Source organism: Aotus nancymaae, unplaced genomic scaffold, assembly GCF_030222135.1.
Source record: "Aotus nancymaae isolate 86718 unplaced genomic scaffold, 86718_ANA_hifiasm-v0.15.2.pri h1tg001031l, whole genome shotgun sequence".
NCBI lineage: Eukaryota > Metazoa > Chordata > Mammalia > Primates > Aotidae > Aotus > Aotus nancymaae.
The window spans coordinates 20,001-28,480 of NW_026989447.1; the positions used below are offsets into that span (position 1 = coordinate 20,001).

Genomic DNA, 8,480 nt, shown 5'->3' on the forward strand with positions numbered 1-8,480 from the left:
GGTCGTCGCTGTGTCCTGCTGCTTTTTCCTATGTGGCGGACGGGGGGACGCGGGGGGACGCGGCCACGGCTGTGGTGTTTGATTTGTTTTGGTTTTATTGTGTTTTTTCAATTGGTTTTCTTCTTTTCTGAGACAGGGTCTCCCTCTGTTTCACCACGTTCACCAGGCCGGTCTCGAACTCCTGACCTCGTGTCCCGCCCTAACCTCATGATGCCGGCTCATGACAGCGTCGACCGCCCCTCCCTGGACTCAACGTGATCCCCGCCTCCAAGTACCTGAGACTACAGGGTTCTCATAAGCCCGGGAGGTAGATCTCACACTTGCACTTCCGGTGTGGGTGTGGGTGTGGGTGTGGGTGTGGGTGTGGGTGTGGGTGTGGGTGTGGGTGTGGGTGTGGGTGTGGGTGAGGGCGGCGGAGGGGGCTGAGACAAAACAGTTCATGGGGGGAGGGGCAGACAGGAAACAGTTCATTGTGACCTTGGTTACCTTTTGCCTTTCTTCCCGTCCTCTTATTTGCCTGTTTATTCTTACCGTTTCTTTTCACTTCTATGTGTTACATTGATCCTTTCTTGGTTTCCTTGTTTAATTTACATATGGATGGACTTATGGATTTATTGAGGGAGGGAGGGAGGGAGGGAGGGAGGGAGGGAGGGAGGGAGGGAGGGAGGGAGGGAGATTCATAAATTATACATAACATGCAGTAATATATATGCAGATAATCATATATTATGTATGAAATGAATGGCCGGGCGCGATAGCTCACGCCTGTAATCCTAGCACTTTGGGAGGCCGAGGTGGGTGGATCACCAGACGTCAGGAGTTCAAGACCAGCCTGGCCCTCAGGGTGAAACCCCATCTTTGAGAAAAAAAAAAATTAATTAATTGTTCCACGTCTGTGTGTGTGTAAATATTTCTTTACATTAACTTTGATACTTATTTTAATTACCACTCTTCGCTCACATCCTCTTGGTTGTTTCTTCTTACGGTTTCTTTTTTTTTTTCCTTTTTTTTTTTTTTTTTTTTTGAGACGGACTCTTGCTCTCTTGCCAGGCTGGAGTGCACTGGCGTGGTCTCGGCTCACCGCAACCTCCACCTCCTGGAGTCAAGCGATTCTTCTGCCTCAGGCTCCCGAGTAGCTGGGACCACAGGCGTGTGCCACCACGCCCGGCTAACTTTTGTATTTTTTGTAGAGATGGCGTTTCACCAGGGCCGGGATGGTCTCGATCTCTTGACCTCATGATCCGCCCGCCTCGGCCTCCCAAAGTGCTGGGAATCCACAGGTGTGAGCCACCGCACCTGGCTCTTCTTATGGCTTCTTAACTCTTCCATGTCATTCTTACGTTTGTCATGTCTTCGTCCGTTCGTTAATTTAGTTAGAGGCGGGGTCTCGAGTATTTCTCTACAGGCATTCATTCATTCATTCATTCACTCACTTATTTGGGGGCAGGCTTGCGTTTATTTATCTAATTATATAGAGGCAGGCTCGCTTTTATTATTTATTCATTCATTCATTCATTCATTCATTTTTTTTTAATTTATTTATTTACTTTTAAATAGAGACAGGGTTTCACCATGTTGGCCAGGCTGGTCTCGATGTTCTGACCTCAGGTGATCCACCCGCCTCAGCCTCCCAAAGCGCTGGGGGATTACAGGCCTGAGCCACTGTGCCCGGCTATTTGTTTATTTATCTATCAATCGATTTATTTAGAGGCAGGCTCCCTCGCACGCATGCGTGCGTGCATGCATGCATTTATTTAATTAGTTAGTTTATTTTATTTATTTGGGGGAAGGCTCACATTTTTCTTTCCATCGAGGCAGGCTCGCATCTCTCTCTCTCTCTCTCTCTCTCTCCCCCCCCCCCCCCTCTCTCTCTCTCTCTCTCTCTCTCTCTCTCTCTCTCTCTCTCTCTCTCTCCCCCCCCCCCCCTTCCCCACATCGGCCACCCCCCCTCGCCCCCGTCTGTCTCTCTTTAAAGGCAGGGTCTCGCTCTGTAGCCCAGGGTCACTCCAGCCTCAACGCTTTGGACCAAGACATCGGCACGTGGTCTCGCTTTGTGGCCCGCACTCTGGACACATATATTCCTTTTTAAATTTTGACGATGCTGCTGCTGCTGCTGCTGCTGCTGCTGCTGCTGCTGCTGCTGATGATGATGATGATGATCAATTTATACAGGCGGAGGTGGTGTCGACTGACGGCTCGAGATGATCTCAAACTTTGGCGCTCCGGCCATCCTCCCACGTCGGCCTTTCAGACTGCTGCGATGACAGGCGTGAGCATGGATGGAACGGGCAGATCACGGGCTTGAGAGATCGAGACCATCCCGGCCGACGTGGTGAAACCCCGTCTCTACTAAAAATACAAAAATTAGCTGGCCGTGGTGGCGTGCGCCTGTAGTCTCGGCTACTCGGGACGCTGAGGCAGAAGAATCGCTTGAACCCGAGAGGCGGAGGTGGCGGTCGACTGAGATTGCACCACGCTACGCTACAGCCTGGGCTCACTGCAACCTCCACCTCCCGGGTTCCAGCGATTCCCCTGCCTCAGCCTCCCGAGTTGCTGAGATTATACAGGTACGTGCCTGTCATCCCAAGCCACTCGGGAGGCTGAGGCAGGAGAATCGCTGGAACCCGGGAGGCGGAGGTTTCGGCGAGCCGAGATCGTGCCACTGCTCTCCAGCCTGGGCAACGAGAGCGGAACTTTGTTGAGGGGGGGAAGAAATGCGAAATTTGGGAGTGAAAACTTGACCCCGGGACAGGAGGTAGCGTGCTGCAAGCTGTCTTCTTCTCCCCGTGAAATCCACGCTGTCTCCGGGAGCGTGGATTTCACGGACCTTCGTTTCCCTGTGACAGGTATTGCCACTCTGAGGTGGTGGGTCTGGCGCCCACTCGGAAACGCTATGGACTGGACTTCCATCTTAGATGGGTCCCATCTCCACCCCTAGCCTCCCTCCGTCCACACGCCCCCGCCCCTGGTCTCCTCTTCCTGTTGTCTAGGGGAATTGAAGTTCCATATGAACCCATGGGCGGGTGCCTAGGCTGTGTCCCCTGGGGGCTCTGGTCGACTAGTTGCAGGTGGGCACCACCTGAGAGGATTCCCTGGGTGGGCCCAGAAACGACCTGGCCCGAGAGGGATCGGGGAGAGGCTGGTGATGCGGCGTGCCTGAGCCGCTCCCCCCACCAACCTCCACCCCGACCCAGAGCGATCCAAGATTCCCTTCTTTTCCGTGCTGACATCTGCAAGCATCTAGCTAGGTCTTTTGTGTGTGTGTGTGTGTGTGTGTGTGTGTGTGTGTGTGTGTGTGTGTGTGTGTCTGTCTGTCTGTCTGTCTGTCTGTTATAAAGCTATTTATTTGGGTGAGTTATTCCAAGAGTTGTATACAGCTTTATTTTTTTTGGAATTGCAGTATTAAAGTTGCACTTTGGATTTAGGACTTACTGTCATTACTTTGGTGATATGTACGGTGGTCATCTAATGGATGCTGCACAGAGTAGGGACTACGGGGACCCACATTTTGTCCCCATCCCATCTTCAAATAATTGGGGTCTCTTAGGTCCGTGATGCAAAGGCATAAGACAATCCTGATCTTGAAGCCTTGAAGAAAGTCATTACGTATACACAGATAGAAAATGCAAATATGTCAATGTCATCTGATAGCTTGAAATAAAGAAATATTTTAGTTAAACTGTTATCAAAGTTCACATTTCTGTTAATGAGACATTACAAACCACAAGGTAAGGTCTTTACATTTTGGTTATTAAGCAGATTCAGTGCTTGGAACTATAGTTAATACTTAGTGGAATGATAAGTCTATCTACAAAGCGGGATAATGTATTAGACTGTCATGTATTCATTTTTTCCTGTATGCCAGGGTTTTTACATATTTGCCATATAAGTTGGCCTTTTGCAGGAGGAGTATAATTTACATTGTTTTTGACAGTGGGCTTAGTATGGTTAAATGTCCTATCAACTTGAAGGATGCTTCCATTTTTGTGGGTCTTAGCCTCTACCTGGTGCTTGCTATTGGGTGTGTTCAGGCACTGAGAAAGAGAAATAATGAGTGAGGCAGATGATGATGTTTGAACATAGGCCTTATCATTTAGTGAAGCATAAAAACACTGACACTTTTATATAAATGTCTTCGGGCATCACCTAGCGGCCACTGTAATGGAAAATCGAGGTGGCGCGGAGGGAGGTCTGCCTGACGACTTCACAGAGCCTGGGGCAACCGGTTTCTCTTCCTCCCATCTGGAGGCCCCTCCCTCTCTCCCTCGTTGCCTTGGGAACCTCCACCCTGGTGGGGGCCCTATGGTTCTTTTATCAGTACTTTGTGTTTCTTTGTTTGTTGGTGTCTTTCATGCGCATGCATAGACTCTTCTCCTTGGGCTTTATGAGGAGTTGGTTTATTTTTTTTAAGCCCCTCCCCCCCGCCCCTTTACTCCAATTCCGTGAGTTTGTGAGGTGGGTTCCCCCCGACACCGCACCTCCCGCCACCCTGCGTGGAAACGTTCTGGAGCCAGGCGGGTGGGCCTCCATCTTCTCTCCCCTCCGCCCACCCTTTGCCGGTTGACATTTGCATGGGTGATCGCCAGGCCTCACCTCACTCGGTGGCCACTGTTTTTGAAGATGGGGGCTGGGGCTGGGGCACGGTCCCACTTCCCCAGAGGCAGCGGGGGGCGATGGCACAGCCTTTGGCCCCCGTGGGCAAGCGGGTGGGCGGACTGGACTGTAGTGGTGGCGTTTTTTCACCCCTTCACGCCTCAGGCCCCCCTCCCTCCCTCCCTCCCTCCCTCCCTCCCTCCCTCCCTCCCTCCTTCCCTCCCTCCCTGGGAAAGCTTCATCTTGGCTGGGTCTCAATCACCTTTTATCATGATGTCTTATTTTCTCCTTCCTTGGACCAGCAAATTTGCAAAACGGGAAGGGCATCATGGCGCCACTCTGGGCCGTAGTAGTATTTGCCCAAAATAGAAACGCTGTCTAAAAAGTAATACTTTGCTCCCTTAAGATTACCGGAGGCGATGCCTTGGCACGGAATTCTAGGAAGGCGTATCTTTTCCCCAGGACGTGTTAGCTGCTGTTTTTCTCCTGTTGTTCACTAGCGCTTTTGTGGATTTCTCGACGTATGGTGACAGCGGGTTAATGTAAACTGTACTTCATAGTGTGATAACCTGCTTTTTGCCAGTTAAAACTAACTCTCTCCTTCTCAGACTAAAAGCTGTTCAGGCTTTATGTTAGCTTCCTGAGCTGGACAGACTCCATCTTAGCTTCTACATTTTAGTTGTTTTCCCACCATTCAGTACGGAACCAGAGTACGTAGCAGCTGGGGCGGGCTGACACTGGGCACCCCCAGGAATGCATTTGTTGATAAGAGGCCGACTTAAGTGGTACCAACAGAGCCTGGGAATGCAGGCAGCTGCTGTCCAGTGCCCAGAGCCCCCGTTACCTATGTAAGTTGTATGTCTTTTGTGACAACTGTACCCCTCGCACCTGGCACTGTTTTATTTCTCATGTACTAGGTTAACTTTTAACTTTTTGCTTACTCTGCTTTTGTGAAAAATTTGCTTCAGCTACGTTCCCCCTCCCTTTTAAAACTAGGGTATAAAAGACCACCTAACATTTTCTTAGGGGCCGGCCGAGAGAATTTTGTGCGTCAGCCACCTCTCGGTCGCTGGCATAATAAAGGACTCATAATTCAATCTCAGAGTGTGCTGCATTCTTTGACTCGCTCGGGTACAACAATAAGGTCTTCTGCTTCTGCTTCTTCTTATTCTTCTTTTTCTTTTTCTTCTCCTTCTTTCTTCTTCTTCTTCTTCTTCTTCTTCTTCTTCTTCTTCTTCTTCTTCTTCTTTTCTACTCCTTTCTTCTTCTCCTTCTCCTTCTTTTTTGTAGTATTTTATTTACTGATCTCTCTGAAACATGCACAAGTTTATATAGCTAAGGGAACTTACTTACCATGCTAAGATGTTGCTCAACATGACAAGTTTCTACAAAATATATTTCAAGGTATATAGTACCTTCATTTCATTCCCGAGGAATCAACATGTGAACATGACGTTTGGTTGGTGAAATTTAGGATACAAGCATAAGTGTCAAATAATATCACACTTCCGGTTTAATGGAAAACATAACGGTTGTGACAGTCTCACCTAACGCTTTGGTTAAAGAAAGGGAGAAGACGGACAGGGGTGTCACAGAAGCATGCGAGGATTTGACAGTTCGAATCATCTATAGCCCTTCTGAGAAACTACAGATGAAAAATACGTAGTAAAAATTTCTGTAGGCCGGGCGTGGTGGCTCACGCCTATAATCCCATCATTTTGGGAGGCCGAGGCGGGTGGATCATGAGGTCGAGAGATCCGGACCAGACCATCCTGGTCAACATGGTGAAACCCCATCTCTACTAAAAATACAAAAATTAGCTGGGCGTGGTGGCGCGCGCCTGTAGTCCCAGCTACTCTGGAGGCTGAGGCAGGAGAATTGCTTGAACCCGGGAGGCGGAGGTTGCGGTGAGCCGAGATCGTGCCATTGCACTCCAGCCTAGGTAACAAGAGCGAAACTCTGTCTCAAAAAAAAAAAAAGAAAAAGAAAAAAGAAAGAAAGAAAGAAAGAAAGAAAGAAAGAAAGAAAGAAAGAAAGAAAGAAAGAAAGAAAGAAAGAAAGAAAGAAAGAAGGAAGGAAAAAATTTCTGTAACATGGTGGTTTCGGTACATTTATACTGATCATCATTCCATTCACGCACTCAAATAACTGCTGCTTCTGATCACTGAAAACTAGATTCAAAGCCACTGCTCCACAAGCTGATGCTACCGGTCCCCTATAATAACAGGTAGTTTAAATCTGGAAAGAAGGCAAAGCATACTGGTTAGTCAATGACTTGTAGAGATAATTGAGGCTACACTACTATACATAATCAGGTGCACGGTGTTCGTAACAATGCATACTGTGGTCCGGAGGTAATTCCGATTACCATATTCTATATTTATTGGTCATCGACAGCATACATTTTATGCTCCAAAAGAAATACCCCGATCCATCCAACAAAATGGTCACATTTCATGTTCTTTTAAAGGCAGACGAACTAAATTTAACGAAGCATTGGCTCTTCTTAATATCCCATTTTCAAGTTACTGATACGAATCCGCCAAAGAAACAATTATGCGTTTTACCTAACATCAAGTAATCTGCAAAGTTCCCGAGACAGACGCATGGCTTGTTCAGTTTCCAAAAGTAAATACAGGCTTTCTGACTGAAAACATTCGCATTCCTAGCTCTCCTCTAAACCAAACATTCAAAAGAAAATTACAAAAAAATGACCTCTAAGCTTCTGAATAGTCCACTTGGTGACATAGAGTATTTTCCGTCCCAACACTTTCTCGACTGCAAAAGATATTTACTTCCTAAGTACATGACAAAGTCTTCGTTTCAAACCATTCACTCAGTTAGTTTCCATGGTAACATTGCGGGATTCCTTGGCCACCATCAGTCGCATTAGTTGACTGTGGAATTTCTCAATCTTCTTTACATCTTGAGCTTGCTCTGTTTTAGACACCAAAGAAACTCGATCATCTGTTACTTTCATACATACACCAGTTCCCATCAGAATGCCTGTATGTATTTGTCAGCTGGGCGCGGTGGCTCACGCCTGTCATCCCAGCACTTTGGGAGGCTGAGGTGGGTGGATTGCTTGAGCCTAGGAGTTTGAGATTGCTTGAGCCTAGGAGTTTGAGACCGGTCTGGCCAACATGGCAAAACCTCGTCTCTACTAAAATACAAAGATTAGCCGGGCATGGTGGCACAACTCCTGTAATCCCAGCTACTGGGGAGGCTGAGGCACAAGAATCGCTTGAACCCAGGAAGCAGAGGTTGCAGTGAGACAAGATCGCACCACTGCGCTCCAGCCTGGGCAACAGAGCAAGACTCCGTCTCAAAAGCAAAATTTAAAAAAGATATAAGGCACAACTGTAAACTTAGCTGAATTCTGATATCTACCCATTTTTGTGTCATCCCTATAGTTCACTTTGTATTAAGTTGGGTTTCATTTGGGATTTGCGATGTACATATATATTTCTAGCTGTTCATACAAAGTTCTTATATATCAAATGAAAAGTGTTTTTCTCGTATGTTATTAAGTAGTGAATATATAAGGACTGTACTGATCTTCTAGGCTTGAGTTTACATAGGTGAATATCACCAACACCTGGCCTTAGAAAAGGACCATGTCGTTTTTGTTTTGTTTTGGTTTTTTTGGGCTATGACTTACGTCTTTTCTTGCCTCCTTCCTAGACGTTCCTATTTCGCTTTCTTGTCGGCTCACTTTTTCCCGTTCTATTTTCCACCAAACCATCTGTAGAGCTACAGAAGGTATCCTTTCTTATTTTTGGTAAAAGCCAGAACTTTACCTAGGAATCTTTTAACAGTTTTTTAGTGCTTATTTTTAAAATCACTGTCAACAATAAATCTAAGCCTAGAAGTATCCCTTCTTTCAA

The 8,480-nt window shown here is 47.2% G+C and overlaps 1 long non-coding RNA gene across 1 annotated transcript in view; it reads left to right on the forward strand.

Moving 5' to 3' along the window:
• The window catches only part of LOC135273325 (uncharacterized), a 21,667-nt gene extending 18,247 nt beyond the window's left edge, over positions 1–3,420 (forward strand). The window contains exons 2-3 of the long non-coding RNA XR_010341110.1: positions 137–307; positions 2,173–3,420. This is a non-coding gene — a long non-coding RNA (uncharacterized LOC135273325). The remainder of the gene's footprint in view (positions 1–136; positions 308–2,172) is intronic.
• The last annotated feature ends 5,060 nt before the right edge of the window (positions 3,421–8,480 follow it).